Genomic DNA, 17,232 nt, shown 5'->3' with positions numbered 1-17,232 from the left:
GTCAAAAAGAGGGTCTGAGATGAATACAACTGGCACGGAGGTTGTCTCCTTTGACACAAAACCATCATGACTCCCCTCACCTCAACACGTGTAATGACCTCCCCCAGAAGCAGGTGAGCACCACAGGAAGAAAGTCATGATGCATTTTTCTCCTTGCTGCCTCTTTTTTCTTCTCTAGGAAAGAGGAAAAATGCGTGCAGTCTCAGGAAGCTTGCGCTGAGGAACAGGCTGTGCTGCTCGGCCTTTCTGCCTGCAACACTGCCCTTGGCTCTGGGCTGGCTCATGCTCCTGCCGGCAGCTTGCAACAAAAACGCAGCCCCAGCTAAATCTTCTGCGATGCCAGATCCACGAGCACTTCTGACCTTCTGTATTTGTGTGGTTTGAAGACTCGCTTTACCCAAGGGAAGATGGTAAGCCCTTTGGCAATTGTGCACAGAAATAGCATGGTGCGTTTTAAAGTCCTTAAGCAGGCCACAGTCCTAATTCATTCTTTTTTTAAAAACACGCATATGGGAGAAGAAGGGGGACTCCTTTCTCCATCAGCAAAAGGATGGATAATATACTACTGCAAATGCTGCTTAAAAACATGCCACTGTTTTTAAAAAGGGCCGTTTAAGGGGAAAAGGGCACACATCAGAGAATTTTTGAAACTGCACTGCCCGAGCATCCAGCAGCTCTCTCCTCTGCTGTACACCAACAAGTGGATGACGGCAGTACATTTTGCCATTTAATTAACTCCACCAGGTGTCTTAGAGGCATGTAAGTACCTAAGTACACAAACCACTTGAACTGGACGCTCTCCTGTTGCCTGTCCCAGGCAAGGTGAGCTCTGCTCCAGCCGACAATCAGGCCAAGAAACCCATTAGGACAGATCTGCAGGCCCGCAAGGCGATAAGGAAACCGAGGGCCATAAAAAGCAGCTGAATCATGCTTCTGTGACAGAGCAACTCATCAAACACATCTGTCTGCCCTGGAAGAGCCACCTTCACCATAGAAACAAAATGAGATTTGCTGGAGCTCTGCATTTGGACAACTGTGTATGGCATTAATAGATACAGAGTCTAAAACAGGCTTGGAGATCCATTAGAGTAATTTATGGCTCTCCCTGCCTTAGCAGGGGCTATATTACAGATCAGCAAAAGGCAGCCACTTCTGGGGCAGAAATTGCAGTCATTTGGCAGTGTAACACGTGAGAGCTTAGGGTGGGAAAAGAGAATTTAGCAAAGTGCTGAGCCAATGTTAAAAAAAAAAAAAAAAAGTACAAAAACACTGGAGCCTGACTAAAGCATCAGTGGAAAAACTCTCCTTCCCACCTGGCACAGGTCTGTTAACAGCTTCATCCCTACTGCACCTACCACAGCCTGACAATTTCTGGGTAATGACATGGTTTCAGCATCCCATGCTGAGTACACCACTGCCCAGCATGGTTTTCATTTTTGTTACTAACTTCTGATATTTTCAGGAAACAAACATTCTGGTCTCCCATTCATTTCACGAGGACACGCTGTTCCGAGGGCCCCTCTTGGGCTTGCTCCTGCCGTAAGAAGAGGCAATGTGAAGCATTACTGCAAGCAGCAAGCAGCGTGGTCTTGGAGAAGCACTAAGACAGAACCGCCTGCTGTCCCCAGCACACATCGTGTTCTAGCATCTAACTAAAAGCAGAGGCCTTACACCTGCCCAAATCTACGACGTGACATTAACAAGTCACTGGATTTGAAAGGTCAACATGGTTAATATCACTAAAGCAATGTTTGCTCTCTGAAATGACTGTTGTGCTCGATTCCTTTCCAGGGGGCCACTAAGAGGAACATTGAGAGAGCACAAACAACTCAGATCCCAGCCCTTGTGTCTCTCCCAGGGCGAGCCATTTTCTGATCCTCTGATACCTGAGCTGAGCTAGGAATCGATTACCTGCACAAAGGTATTTTCAGTGTATATTGACAGTTCTTTGGAAAAAAAAAATTGTAAGTTTTAAAGAAGTAATTTTTCTCTGCAGTAAAACGCAGCTCTCTCCCATGAGACAGGGAAAGAGAATTAAACAGCAGCATGCAAGGGAAATTCAGTGGGAGACTGGGAGTCCTGGTCCAGAAAACTAAGTGAAAGCAGAACAAAATCTGTGTCCTGACTCTGTTCGAGTTAACCCTGACTTACAACAGAGCAGCTTCGAGTGAAGCCTGGTGTCCTGGGAGAGAAATCCACATGCTGGCAAGCAAGAGTCAGTCAGGGCTTCCCAAACTGCTTTTAACTACTCATGCTTTTATAACACCACATCCGGGGGTAACGTAACAGATGTTTTTTACTACTCTGTTTTTACAGCTGTTGAAAGTGTTGTAAAATCGAATGGACCCACCAGCTGAAGAGACAGGAACCAACCCAACCCTACCCACCTGCCCGACTGTGAATCTCACTGCGCACAGGTCTGAGGCTTCAGCCTGAGCAATGCTGCCCCCGCTGCCCCCAGCCCCTCCCCCTGCTCTATGGGACCTCTCCGGGCTCCCAAATTCTCCTTCCCTTGTTTTCTCAGAACTGCCTCCGTAGAAGAGGTCGGCCTCCCACTCCCTGCCTCCCTCTTCCCCTGTAAACACACACCGATGTGTGTAAAGTCCTGCTCTTAGGAGTGCTCCTGCTCTCTGCAGTAACATGTTTGTCAAATAAAAGGAAGCCCATTTTCCATCACGCTGGAATAGGAACCAGAGCACACTGGACTCCACTCTCAGAGATGACTGTGCTTTCCGAAGCTCTACCTGCACACACAAGGTTTCAGGTTATGTCTACAAGCACAAATCCACACACAAACACAGCCATGCACGCTCACCCTGTGGAGCCTGTGAAAAAGCTGCTAACAGGTTTTAGATCCAGTGTAATTCCACAATAGGAACTAAGTCATGCAAACAGAACCTGAGTATTTTGGTTGCATATACCCCAATAAGACTACGTTTACCCTTAATGCATGGGCCAACAACCCTTGGGTTTATGAGGTATGCAAAACCTACTATTGCCCATGCAAAGAAGCAACGATGATTTAAATAGATTTTTCCAATAGGTCATAAATAGGTGAGATCTGTCTCTTGAAATGCCTGGGGCTCTGGCTGGTACCTGGAAATTGAATGAAACTTTACTACTAATGTCACTGAAAATGGGTCTGGAGAATCAGAGAGCAAAGCATCCTCCTTCCTTTAAAGCATTACGAAGCTAAGCAGCATAATAATATTCTAATGTCACTAGCAAAGGACAATTACAGAACTAATTTGAAAAGTTACATTATTTTGACCTTAACCAAATACTTTTGCAAGATTAATGCGCTAGTCAAAGCTTTTAATGAACATACATCAATAACAATCAAAAAAAATCATACATCAATAACAATCAAAAAGGGACACACAGGACAAAAACTTTTCAAACATAACAAATAAAAGTAGTAATTTAAAACATATCTGGCCAAAAATAAGTTGATTTGCTGTATAACCAAATTCAACTGTGAATGGGATGCACCCCGATTTCAGCAGAGTAAAAGTTTCTCTTTAAAAGATCTTTTACAGGTTTAATGCACTCTCCATCCTTCCCTAACTCATCCCCCAGCGTTCAATTCCTGCTCACCACTGCCTGAAATATGAAAGATTTTTGACAGCTTTGAACACCACCCTTAGCAGAAACACGTCAGATCCCACTAATCATGGGCAACATCAGAATGGGAGCCACTGACAGACCTTTTAACTAATATATAAAGAACATTTCTACTTTGCAACAGCTATAGCTGCATAAACTTTTCTTGGGGTCTTGAAAACTGCCTATAAACATTTTCTGCTATTCCATTTAATGCCTAGTGAATGCCACAGAACTGAAAGGAAAATAAGGCAAAGATTATTTTACTTTTGTTTCCTTCCCTTGAAGCTCTCTTTCCAACTTCCACTACTTTTATTTCATGTAGAAGAAAACAGTCATTATACCTTAAGATTCATAATTGAAAAGCTTAAAGAAGGGCAAAAACAAAATCATAAAGTATGTCTCTTTACGGTATCTGCTTTCCACACAAATTAATAAAATCCTTTTTTTGTGTACACAAGACCATTTATTTCCATTCCATTTCACAGACACAATAGATACCACTTACACTTCTGCATTTCCTTTTACCTTCTATTTTAAACTGGTCATATCTTAAGCTGTTCAGATTCCCATGTTGATTTTATTAGGCAAGGATAATTTAACTGAAAGTGATGTATATAGTGGTTTTTTTGTTGTTCTTTTTAGCACAGCTTTAGAAACCTACAGTAAGACTAAGTGCACTTAGTCTAGTAAGGGTAATTACTGCAGTTCAGCAACAGAACTAAACATTTTTCACTTTATTGCTGGAGAGACTGATTTATCTGTTTAACATTAATCATCTGAGGAGGAAACATTCATTCATCTTATGTCTACTCTTTTAAAGTCTATACGTTTTTATCTATATGTTTAATGTAAGTGTACATGATCTCTGCCACTGTTCATATGGTATTCAACATCAATCACCTTTTCGGTTTATGGAGATTTATACGGTCACGCTGTAACTAACATAGCTGGAAAGCAGACTAAGATGTGGAAGTACAGATAAAACTTGTGTGTAAAACCTGACAAAGAGTTGGCAGCTTTATGTACCTGGACACCTAAAATTTCCTGTCTGCAAGGCAGGATGATGAGAGAGTGTGGTCTTGGCTCAGCAATTATCCTGAGACATCTTCAAGGCAGACAATAGCACAGGTTCCAGTTGCCACCTCTGCAGCATTCACAGGCTTTGAGTCTCCTTGTTCAGGATACGAGTAACAATGAGCTAGGTAAGATACAGAGCACTTGCATCTGACAGTGCAGCTGAAGATATAACTACACTAGCACCTGGAGTGATGTCTGCTGTGTATTTCTGGAAAAAAAAAAAAAAAAAAAGACAACCAAGAACTGGGTAGGGAGCTCCAAGCCACTACAGATTCATTTCACTGGCATGCACTCACTAGCAGAGGTCTGACAGGTCAAGCAGCTGGAGCAGACCTTCAAAAAGGTTTCATTTTTGTATTTTGAAGAGTATCTGCAGGTGCTGGGCTCAACCTGTCTCTTCCCTGGAACAAAAAGCACGAATAAATCATAAAACCCACTGATTTGTTATTTTCTTCATGCTTACTCACAAAACAGCTGTTCATATCTTTGATTCCTGAAAACCTGAAGACAACATAAATACTATTTTCCTGAAGCCTCCTCTCGCCCCAGTGAGGATTTCCAGTTGAATGTTTCTTAAAACTCTAGGTCTTCATGCTGGCAAATAGGGCAGCCTGACAACTGATCCTTTACTGATGTTCCAGGAAGTTGAATGTTATGGAAATAATGTCTAATGGGGTGCAATTTGTTAAGAGTGTGTTTTACAACTGGAGAACTCCACCTGTGACGCATGATAGATACCAACTGGTTCCTGAGATCACATGCTCACAGCACTGTGCCTTTTTCTTTCCTCCTATCTTTGAGATGAACTCAGAAGCAGATGTAGCTCTGCTGAAAGCAAAAGCTTAGCGTGGTCATGGAAGTGGGACTGTTCAGAGAACAATAAACGTCAGCATACACATATATTTTCAGAGCAAGGAATTCATTGCTAGTAACTGCAATGAGATAAAACTGATGGTCTGCAAGGACCAAATACTTGACTTTCTCTACTAGGATTGCATAGTTCCTAGTCAGGACAAGAGAAAAGCAGTGAGCAAAATATTTGATCTTTAACATAGCATAGTGTGCTTCGTCAGTGCACTGCAAGAGGCTTCTGCATGCAAAGTGGAGAAGGATGGGAAGAGATCCAGTGATGTGCTACACGTCTGAAATACAGTGCCTCAACACGCAAATACACATCGGCTCACTGAACCTTCAGAACGAGATTCCTATAAATACCAACTAAGCAACTGCTCATTTACACAACGTATTCTTCAGGCATGTGCATTCCCTTAGACCTAACTGCTAGCAGGGATCTAGCATGGAATTAATCTATAGTATTTAAGAATTAACACCTAACTGTATGGAAAAGAGAAACTTACCGAGGAGTGTCTGTGGTCCACCACTGGGATTCAGCGTGGATCTGTCCTGGGAAATACACTGACACTCAAAAAATAATTATTACAGACTGTGTTCAAAAAAACTGCTACACTGAGGGTAAAATCCTGAGCAGAATACAAATGGTATGGAAGAGAAAGGGGACTCCATTTGCCCCTAATAGATTGATGCTGCAGTGTACTGCTCTTCAATATGTGCTGCACAGAAATTCACTCACTAATTTCTGTATCAAGTCATACTTTCTGGCTTTACTATGGTTGGGAATTCACTCGTTTCTCAGAAATAACACCTTTTGTGTTACTGAAAAATGATAAAATATTTAAAAATCTTCCAAAGCAGCATTGCGTCAGTATGGACGGCATGTTGTTATACATTCTGACTGACTTTAGAAATTCCAAATTTCTGGTTAAGGAAACTGAGCTAAGTTTACCCTGAACCCCATGGATACAACTGCATTGCTTGCCATGGACATGAGGTCAGAGTTAGCCTGTTTATTTTTTCCTTGAAAGCATCACCATACAGAGTCTTCCACTCCTGCTCCTGATTCAGGGAACTTTTTAGTGGGACTGCTCCCTGGACAAGTGCTGACCGAGGTAGTTGCTTGGTGAGCATCCAAACACTGCAAAGGCTGCAAGACATTCAGGAACAACTGACTTCATCCCTAAACCTCTTCAGGAGCTTAGGAGATTGTGCTGCCTTTAGTGAGCATGGGAAACTCTTATGGTGCCATCACAACTGTTCCTACACTGGCATATTTTCTGTTGTAGCACTTAAGCCCTGGGAACAATTTGGTTATATGAAAAATTGGGCTGATTTTATACAGACACATACACAAATATACGCATCACAAAGTTAACTGCAAAGTGTGAGTCTTCTTGATTCTGCTGATTAGTCTGAAACATGGAACACTAAGGATGGTATCCAGAATACCAAACAAAATAGATTTGTTTAAAAAAATGTGTTCTTTTTGCTGTTATTAAGACAAACTGAAGGTTGCCTTTTAACTTATGAATGAGTTCTCATGCAAGATGACTGACGAGCAGAGGCATCACGCTGACCCCCACTCTGTGTTCATCCATTTGGAATTTGCTATGGATCGTCCTTTACCAGAAACTCTGCGATGGCGTCACTCAGAGCTCCTTCAGACCCTCAGTGAGAGTCCTTCAGACCCACATTAAGTCCCAAAAAAGTTTTGGCACTGCTATGGAGAGTACTGCTTCACAACCAGGCTAAGGGAAGAGCATATTAAATACAAATAAAAGGAAGCTCTCCCTGTGCATAGATCACGAAGCAGCATAGTCTGTAACATTTTCTCTTCCTTCCTAGCAGGAAGCTTTGGTTTAGAATAAAAGCTGCATCAGTCCATGAAGCTGAGATGTTTGTGGGCACCTTGCCAATTCCAGAAATGTGTTTAGAAACTGTGAACATCTCAGTCTGACAAAAGACATAAAAAACTAACCAACAGTAATTTTTCTTAAGTGCTTTTGGGTCTGGTTTACATACTTTGAATGTGAGGATTGGCAAGACTGCAAACGATTCCATGAGTTTGTTCTTATTGTGCATACTGAAATTGCCATGAAATTTAACTGCTTCTACAATCCACTGAAAATAAAAGGTTTATGATTTCTGGGTGATCCATGTAGATAAATGCACCCCACTCAGAAATGGAAGGAAAAAAATGAGGGTGCTCCATCACAGGATTTGGAAAAAGGAGAATTGTAATTCTACACAAAAAAATACAAGCCCCAGGAAGAAAAAGAATGATTGTTCTGCACTGAGACTTTCCACATAAAGCTTTTGGAAAGACTCTTTGGAGCTCCCATTTTGATACCACATAAAATGCCAAAGGACAGTTCTTCCTCCAGAAGTGACAAAATTAGTCAGCATGGAAGCCCATGATTTATTTTGGACAAAATTCCCTGTGATTCTTGGGACATGTCCAAGCATCAAAAAAGAACGCTGCCTCCCCCAAAACAATTAATCAATCAAACAAATGTTCTTATCACCTGTCCTTTACAGTGGCAAAACAAATTGCCTACAAATTGAATACATCAAAAGGGGCAGGTGTCCTTCAAGAAGTCCAAAAAATTCTTTAACAAGATGGTTGCTTTGTCCCTGTAAAACTGGAGGAACTGCTGCACTGCGTGATGGCAGCTGAAGACTTACCTTTGTAAAATCGCAAAGTTTCTTAAAGTAATCTTAGTGTACAACATGAGGTGACAAGTACAAGTTACATAGGACGCCCTACTATTGCAAACATCTCTCTGTGTAGCGTTATAACATTTCTTATCTATTACCTCCTTTGAAAGTCTAACATGAGTATCAGAAACACAGATAATGCTGATAGGACAACAAAAAAGCTATTGCACTCAGTGTGCCACTACCTTAATAACTCAAAAGATCCATTACGCTGCCACATCTAACAGAGATTTTCAGCTTAACACCCATCAGTCTGTCTGTCTTTCCTAAAACTTACAGCCCAGGCAGACACCCCATGGGGACAGCAAATAAATTGCACTTACTGCCATCTACCTCTCCACTTCTCTCACATACTCTGCTACTGTTAGGTTACATATGCCCAACCTGTTTCTTTACGAAGTGAAGTCAGAGCTGGCACACCGTGCCGAGCTGGGAAGTGTGTCCGTCTGCCTGGCATCACCACCAAACAGCAGTAAGCTGCCAGACACTGCCCGATGTGCCTGCACCAAACCCCGCTGGCCTGCATGCCTCTCTTCTGTGCAAAGAGATGTGCAAACAGATGTGGGAGAAGCAGGGTTTTACACAGTGGCAGAATTACAGTTTTTGTTCTGTGTCCTATGTAAGGCTGCAGAACACTGCTGACTGTCAGCAGTCCTACAGTGCAAGATTTCAACCATTTACTCCTCCCCCTTGCTTCCCTTTCCAGCCAATAATTCATGCATTTATCATTTGCGCTCTCAGCATTGCAATAGTAGCTTTTAGTATGTAAGCTGCATAATTGTATCACAATCAAGAGACCACTTTCTTCATGGCGATTCATCAAAAATGGATAAAGAACAATAACTAGACGGGGAAAATCCTGCGTACATTGTTATACAGCTTGATCAGAACTTGAGTTGTGAACCAAAAAACCTCTCTACGTATCAGGAGGTGAAGTGAGGTAGTTTAACTGCACCAGGTGACAAAGGAAGACCAACTGATGTCATCTACCTGGACTTCTGTAAGGTCTTTGACACGGTCCCACATGACATCCTGGTCTCCAAATTGGAGAGAGATGGATTTGAAGGCTGGACCACTCAGTGGATCAGGAGTTGGCTTTGAAGGTTGCACCCAGAGAGTGGTGGTCAATGGTTCTATGTCCAGGTGGAGGCCGGTGGTGAGCAGTGTCCCTCAGGGTCTGTCCTGGGACCAGTGCAGTTTAATATCTTTAACAATGACATAGACAGTGGGATCGAGTGCACTCTCAGAAAGTTTGCAGATGACACCAAGCTGAGTGGTGCAGTCACACAACAAAAGGAAAGGATGCCATCCAGAGGGACCTGGACAGGCTGGAGAAGTGGGCCCACATGAATCTAATGAAACTCAACAAGACCAAGTGCAAGGTGCTGCACCTGGGCTGGGGCAATCCCAGAGAGGAGCACAGACTGGGAGAAGAACTCACTGAGAGCAGCCCTGCAGAGAAGGACTTGGGGGTTCTGGTGGACAAAAAGCTCGACATGAGCCAGCAGTGGGTGCCTGCAGCCCAGAAGGCCAACTGCGTCCTGGGCTGCATCAACAGAGGGGTGGCCAACAGGTAGAGGGAGGTGACTGTCCCCCTCTGCTCTGCCCTCTCGAGACCCCACCTGGAGTGCTGCGTCCAGGTCTGGGGCCCCCAGCACAAGAAAGATGTGGGGTTGTTAGAGCAGGTCCAGAGAAGGGCCACAAAGGCGATCTGAGGGCTGGAGCACCTCTCCTATGCAGAAAGGCTGAGGGCTGGGGGTATTCAGCCAACAGAAGAGAAGCCTCCAGGGAGACCTCATTGCAACCTTCCAGTACTTGAAGGGGGCTTAAAAAAAGAGATGGAGAGCAACTCTTTGCTCAATTAGATAATGACAGGACAAGGGGGAATGGTTTTAAACTAAAAGAGGGGTGATTTAGATGAGAGGTTAGGAGGAAATTCTTCACACAGAGGGTGGTGAGGCACTGGCATAGGTTGCCCAGAGAAGCTGTGGATGCCCCATCCCTGGAGGTGTTCAAGGCTCTCCTTTTTTACTACACCCCTACAATTTTCTTGCTGCCAGAAGTACAGGCTTAGGATTCAGAGACTGTTCATTGCCCTGTACCATGTGCTGCCTCCAGTGCACTTCAAGCATCCAGAAAGCAAGGTTTCTTCACAGGTCTCTGAAGTCTGGAATTCACAAAATGACATGCTCTAATTAGTAATAATTTCTGATAATTCTGGCAGAAGTAAATACTGCAGTGATATTTTAAAAGCTACTCCAAGCTCCTTTTTTTCCTTTGAGACCATCAAAGCTAAAAGTCAGTGTTCATAATGTTTTGTGCTTCTGCATTACATTGAACATTTTTAAAGTAAAAAGACAATTCAAAACCTGATTGTGAACATCATCTGATGTTCAAAAATAAATTAAATAGAAATCGGGCTCTCTGTGGCTGTCTCTCTTGGGATAACCATGTTAGCAACAAGACAGCGTGCAGAGTTCAAATGTGGTACACAGATGGAAAGTTTAATAGGTATGTCTAAGTACCATTAGATGATTTTACAGCTGTCGCTTGTCTCTGGCCAACAAGGGGAAGTGGGCCATTAAAGATGCAGTGCTAAAGAGGAACCATCTGCCAAAGCCAGCAGAGGCTGTTTGGGTGCATTAGCAGCTGGAGTCCACAGCTGAGAGTCCTTACACTCCTTTCTTTGTCCCCAGTCACCAGGAATTAACATTAGAAAGTTTTAAAAGAAAGGAGCGTCCCTTTTGCTCAGCAGCGTGTATTGGAAGTTCACACGGAAGACGCACTCCTTTCCGTTTGGGTTCACATTGCGAGAAACAGGTTGCAAGTTAAAACTTCAGTCCTAGGGGAACAGAGCTGGTGGTAGAAGTGCACAGCTTTTATCTCATACGTGGGTGATTTAGATATAGATCACATGGAATTATATGTTATAAAGGAAAATGCTGGGGGACACACAGCAGCCTGCAGAGCCAAAACAGAAATACAAGAAAGATATGGCTCCTGCCATTTTCTTCAAGGAGAAAATATTATGAAAATGAAAGTACGGTTTTATATGAATTTTCATTATACTCACTGAAATTAAAAAAAAAGCCTAATTAATCTCTATATGCCTCATCTTCAATATTCAATACTTTTTGTAATCACCTATAAAACTGAACAATTCCTTCCAGTAGTAAGTCATTCTGCCTTGATTTGTGATTGATTCACAGCCTATGTTTCCATCCTGTCTTTTTCTATTGTCCACAAGAGATGGGTCTATCATACAAGAAATACTTTCTGAACAAGAGTCAAAGGGCATATACAACTAGATATTTTCTGGGAGGTTTTACAGATGCCGATTTTCATTACTACACCTTGTGTTATCACTCACAAGAGAGTCACCTTTTGTCTCCCAACACAGCTGCCGGTGTTTCCGAATCGCTATCAGACATGATATCCCAAGGGGTTTTCAAAGAGAGGGACAGCCATCCATTGTTAAAAGCAAGGAGCATTTCGGCAGCGACCCGATCAGAGGCACTTCAATATATTGGACATATGTAAGTCCACAGTGCCTGAAAGGTTACACCTGCAAGTGCTGGGAGAGACGGCTGATGGCACTGCGAGGCCATCGTTGATAGCCTTTTAGAGGTCATAGAGACTCCTGAAGGTTCTTGATGGCTGGTGATCATCAGTCCTGTTCTCAAAAAGGGCAAAAAGGAAGATGTGGGGAGCTACATGCTAGGCAGCCTCCCTCACTCCCTGGGAAGGTGATGGGGAAAATCCTCATTGCAGGCATTTCCAACCAAGTGAAGGACAGGAAGGTGATAAGGAGTAGTCATCAAGGGTATACAAGGGGAAATCACTGGTAGTCTTTACAATGAGATGACTAGCTTGGTAGATAAGGAGAGAGCAATGGAAGTAGTTAACCTTGACTTGAGTGAAGTCTTTGACACTTCGACACTTACACTGGCAAAAAAGGCCAGCAGTATCCTGGGCTGCAACAGGAAAAGGACGGGCAGCAGGTTAAACTGAGGCAACACCTTGGGTCCTGTGCTTAGTCCTGGGCTCCCCAGTACAAGACATGGACTTACCTGGACTGAGGCCAGTGCAGGGCCACGAAGATGACAAAAGGACTGGAGCACCTCTCATACGAGGAGAGGCTGAGAGGTAGAACTCTTCAGCCTGACGAAGAGAAGGCTCAAGAGGATCTCATCTGTGTATAGACTGAATCCTCTGAAGAAATGATGCCTTAATTAGACCTCTAACTGCACGTGTGACCTCCACAGCTACATATCTCCAGCTATACTAGGTTGTAAGGCAGGCACAGTTCATTAGCCACTTCCATTTCAGGTTAGCTTTTGCAGGTTTGATTGCAGGATAAAGCAAGAGATTAAATAGGCAGCCCTAATTTTTTGCAAGATCTCCGTGGCTGCCAAACACAGAACACCTGACGGAGCAGAAAGGTCCAGTTTTGTTGTCCCACACAATTTCACCCTAAACTAGGTTTGGTACACTATGATGGTACTGGTGTATGTCTGAGGATACTTGTGTGTAGGACAAATTTTCCCAAAATTTCAGCACAGCTTTGGTTAAGCAGAGAATTCAGACCGCAGCTGGGAAAAAGAACTGTTTTTTTTTTTTTTTTTTTCTTCTGTGCATTTTGGCCTTCACAATCTGAATTATTTCCAGTGACAGAAATCCTTAACTTAATGCTCCCAGTTATGCAATATAGTATCATTTTTCCTTCAAAAAGTTTTATAGAAGATTCAGATTTTAGATTCAGAAATCTCACTGGAAGTCAAAGACATTTGTCAGAGCCCGACTCTGTTCCCTCTGTATTTTTTATGTATCCATTACGAAACCCACCCTGATGATTAAAAGAAAAAATGTCAGAAGAAATCACAGTACCAACAAAACAACGAGATCCTAATAAAACAAAGATATCTTTTGTAAATTATCCTTATAAAAATTTCTCACCTGAAGTAAAAGACTACTCAAAAGATCAAAGGAGGTGTCATGGTCAACCAGCACTTACTATGAGAACAGCAAGATTTTTTAATGCTATTTAAAAAGGAACTGTTAAGAAATATTTTTAAATGGAGTGAAAAGAAGTTTTGTGTGCGTTAGCAGCCGAGCCGTTGTAATCGGAGACATGCTAGGATAAGCTCGGGCAGATGACAGGAGAGATAACAAACAAATCCTTCATTTCAGCTGAAGGCTACATTCCACAAGACAATTTTTTCATCTTGGATATTTACATCATCACTTGCTTTACTGTAAAGCTTCTCAGCTCATAGGTAAGCAGCTGCAGCTTCAAAGGGAAGTCCTCAGTGCCCTGCAACCCAAATGTCTGCAGGTGGCATGGAACATGCAAAACCAAAACTTTATCACAATTCTGGTGGCAAATGTCTGCAAATCTATAATAACTGATCCCTGTGGGTCAACAAGCTTCATGGTTGTTTCCCCCCCCCCTTTTTTTTTCACGCTGTTTTCTCATAAAGCAATTAAATAATGGCACCATTCTTTCTGAGTTTATTAACTCATGTTGCTGTGCCTTTGGAAAGTAACACTTTTGTGGTCTCTGCAGCAAAAATACAAACTATTATTTAAATGATAATCAATCAGCTCAAGGTATGTAACATGAAGACTAAAATAAGCACTAGTTTTAATTCCAGAATTTTTGTCTTTGGATATGACAGCTACTGTGGCATAAGGAGTTTTTAAAATATGCCTATTCCAAGACAACCTATAAAGTATTTCAAGGAACTGCAGGTGTAAATGAAAGACAAAACAGGCATAAAGTTTTACACCCCTGATTTTCACTTCAAAGGAGAACGGAAGGATGTATCTTTGGCTATAAGCCAAACTTACCAACTACTTCTTTCTTCACCTGGAGAATTTATGGACAGAAATTCTCAACTGCAGAAAGCCCAAACCATTAGAAAACTGAAATTAGCAGAGCAGGGAATCAGCAGGAAGATAAAAGAGTGGGACTGCCATTTGTGAGATGCTCATTCCTGCCACAATCTCCCAGATCAAAGGGTGTTCTGACACCTCTGAGAGAACCTCTAAAAGTGAGTTGTTGAGTGCTGGGAAAATAGTACCTTGCCCTTTTCCTGCATTCATCTTCCAAGGACATCATCTACTGGGCTGCACAGACTCCTGCTCTGAACTTGTACAGCCACTTTTCTGCGAACCATGTGCTCAAAATCCATGGTTCTGGAACAAAATATTCAAAACACTGTCATCTTTTTAAGTCCTGAGTAAAAAACCAACCAGGCAAAACCTTCCTCTGTTTGCTCTGCAATTTTAACTCCTCCAGAAACTTTGACATAGTTTTTCCCTTAATTTGAGGGCTAAAAATGCATAGGGTTGGAATCTTTCTGAAGTCATTAGTTTGAGTTTTGTTTACTCCAAATTCATACATAAAAAGCTAATGTTTTAGGAACAGATAGACAGTATCTGGAATCCCTGATACTACCTGTCTCTGGACACACCAATGAACAACTACATAATACAAGAAAAATCACTTACATAGACTACTTTGATTACCTGAGCTTTGGTCTCTTACCTGACAGATGAAATAGTTACAATCACCTTGTTCAACAGGGCTCTTCAGAAATTGTATCTATAATAATCCAGAAGCAAGCCCTGAAACTCCAAAATAAAGGCAGCCATGGTATGCTACTAATTTTAAAGCACTTAAATTCTAAACAGATGTATTGTTTTAATGCCCAAATATTCACTGGCACTTTTCTAAAAGGTCTGATCTCATCCAGCATGTGGTTTGGAAGGGTCTCTGTTGTTGAGTATTTTAGCGTCAAGCTTTAGGGATTTATCTATCACAGGGCTGACTTCTTTCTATTATGGCTGATTAGAGCTGACACTGTACGAACAACCATTACCACCATTTCACTATGCTAATGTTGATAGTACACATTTATTGGTAAGCTATAACGTTTCTCTGTTCAGCTGAACATCTGCCTCTTAAAAGTAAAGGTATTTTTTTTCCATATCCAGACGGAGTTTTGTCTTTCAAAGACAATCTGTTCATTGTCTTCCTTTTTCCCTTCCAACTATTAACAGACTTTTGATTATTCCCTTCTTGAGCATCTCTGATTCCAGATGGCTCGGCAACCTTCCTTTTATTTCTCATGAGTCAAAGTGCCACTGATTCACATTATGAGAAGAAAATAAAAGTTTCCACCATATATTTTTAGGCTTATGAAAGGACACATCCCCCCTGGTGTTCCTCAGACATGTGACTCACTGTGAGATGGAAAGAATCAAAAATCCTCTGTGTCAGCACCAGCGGTAAAGCCTGTTTCACTCCATGCTGAGTTGCTCAGATGCTCTGAACATTTGTCAGGTCTTAATCTTTGACTTTTCTGAAGCTGGGTTTTTCTTCTAAGTCATACAAAACAGTCATCCATCAAGTACCAAGGCCTCCATTTATCCACCATCCCAAGGACTCTACAACCCAGAGGATTTTCCAATTAAAGCAAAACTTTTGAAAAGGGAGACACACGAAACGTGGTGCATCTTCTGCTGGATAGTATTCTATGCCAAGTCTTCAGAGAAAACAAAACCACTTAGACCTTGGCTTCATGGTTTTCTCTACATGAAAAGAACTATTTAAAGTTAAATGTGTTAGCACAAGACTTTGGGTCTCATACAAACAGTGTCAAATGCTGAAAATGACTTGTTATTTCCAGTCCTGCTGCACATAAAGCTTTGTAGCACACTGCCTACTCTAACCAAAGATTTTTTTTCTGTAAGTTTTCTTCTCCGTGACACAGAGGTTACATCCCAGCCCAAGAACGAGTGTCAGGCTGCAGAGCCTTCCTCTGGGGAACCCTGCATTAGCATGAGTCATGGCATGAACAGCAGCTGAGTTTCTCTCAGTGCACTGCTCAGGCAGATGGAAGCAGCATGGACCAGCAGCCAAGGAGAAGGGAAATTAAGACAGTTCTGTCAACATGGTTGGTAGATGGCAAAAGTGAAGTTAATTACCTCACTGTGACTCATTAGATCTTTTCTTTGCAGTTTGAAAAGACATAATCTTGTCCTTTCACAGCTACATTGTTAAGACTGGCCTTCATCTTTTGGCTTCAAATGTCAAAAGGCAATATGCAGGATGCAAGGTTTGTCTCCTCGTTAAGTGCTGGCTGCTTTTTGACTGTGTTGGCTGACAGGCTCCAGTCAAAACCACCCAGCTTAGGGAAAAAACAAACAAACATAAAAAACAAATAATTATGCCAGCAGCTACATATATTAGGAGGACATCCAGGATGCATGGGAATGTCAATGAAATCCCAGCCTTTGCTGTGTGCCTGTGCACTGCTGACAGCCAAACAGCAAGCAGCCTTTTGTGGGGTAACAGAGGAGCACAGAAGTTCCTTGAGATCAGACAGAGGCATCTGGTGGAGCTCTACAGTGCTCTGAAATTCATGAAAGGTATATGATTTATATGTCACATACAGCCACGGGACAGCTGGTTTAGGAGCAAGACTCAAGTCACATAGAAAGAGAAGCCTGCATACACTAGCAGGCTGAAAAGTACAGCTCGCAAGTACCATGAAACCCTTCCGCTCACCAGCTCCAGAATGCATTTAGGGACATATCTCCTGTTGGACACGCTTACAGAAGTATTTGCATTACAGCTATGGCAGGCCAGCAGCCAGTATGATTTCTGTTTGCATTGCTGCAGGACATTAACAAAGGTAGATGAAAGCCTTTTCTTCTCTGCTTTGGCAGACCTATTGAAGCTCTGAGGCACGTGCCACTGAAGCTTTCAATTTTTCTTTTAATTTTCCTGAAGTCAGGTGGTCTCCTGACCACCTACACATAACAGTTGGCAGCATGAGAATCAGAGCACACACACACACTCCACTGAAGCACAGAGGATAAGCCGACAAGCATCCATTTTTGTTCTGTTCTTCCAGTGTTTTCAGTTATTTTCTGCCACTTGTTGTGGATCGATACAGGCACAAACAC

At 42.4% G+C, this 17,232-nt stretch overlaps 1 protein-coding gene and 1 long non-coding RNA gene across 3 annotated transcripts in view; both read right to left on the bottom strand.

Moving 5' to 3' along the window:
* MOB3B (MOB kinase activator 3B) overlaps positions 1 to 17,232 on the bottom strand; it is a 100,969-nt gene that overhangs the window by 20,318 nt on the left and 63,419 nt on the right. The gene's annotated exons all lie outside the window — the stretch shown is intronic.
* Positions 4,752 to 15,623, bottom strand: LOC126913641 (uncharacterized). The gene is made up of 3 exons (XR_007709289.1): positions 15,506 to 15,623; positions 4,980 to 5,084; positions 4,752 to 4,891 (listed from the first exon to the last, which is right to left on the bottom strand). It is a non-coding gene; the product is annotated as an uncharacterized LOC126913641 (long non-coding RNA).

This window comes from Cygnus atratus, chromosome Z (assembly GCF_013377495.2).
Source record: "Cygnus atratus isolate AKBS03 ecotype Queensland, Australia chromosome Z, CAtr_DNAZoo_HiC_assembly, whole genome shotgun sequence".
Classification (NCBI taxonomy): Eukaryota; Metazoa; Chordata; class Aves; order Anseriformes; family Anatidae; genus Cygnus; species Cygnus atratus.
The sequence above is the reverse complement of the archived record's forward strand: the minus strand, read 5'-3'. Positions and strand labels throughout refer to the sequence as shown.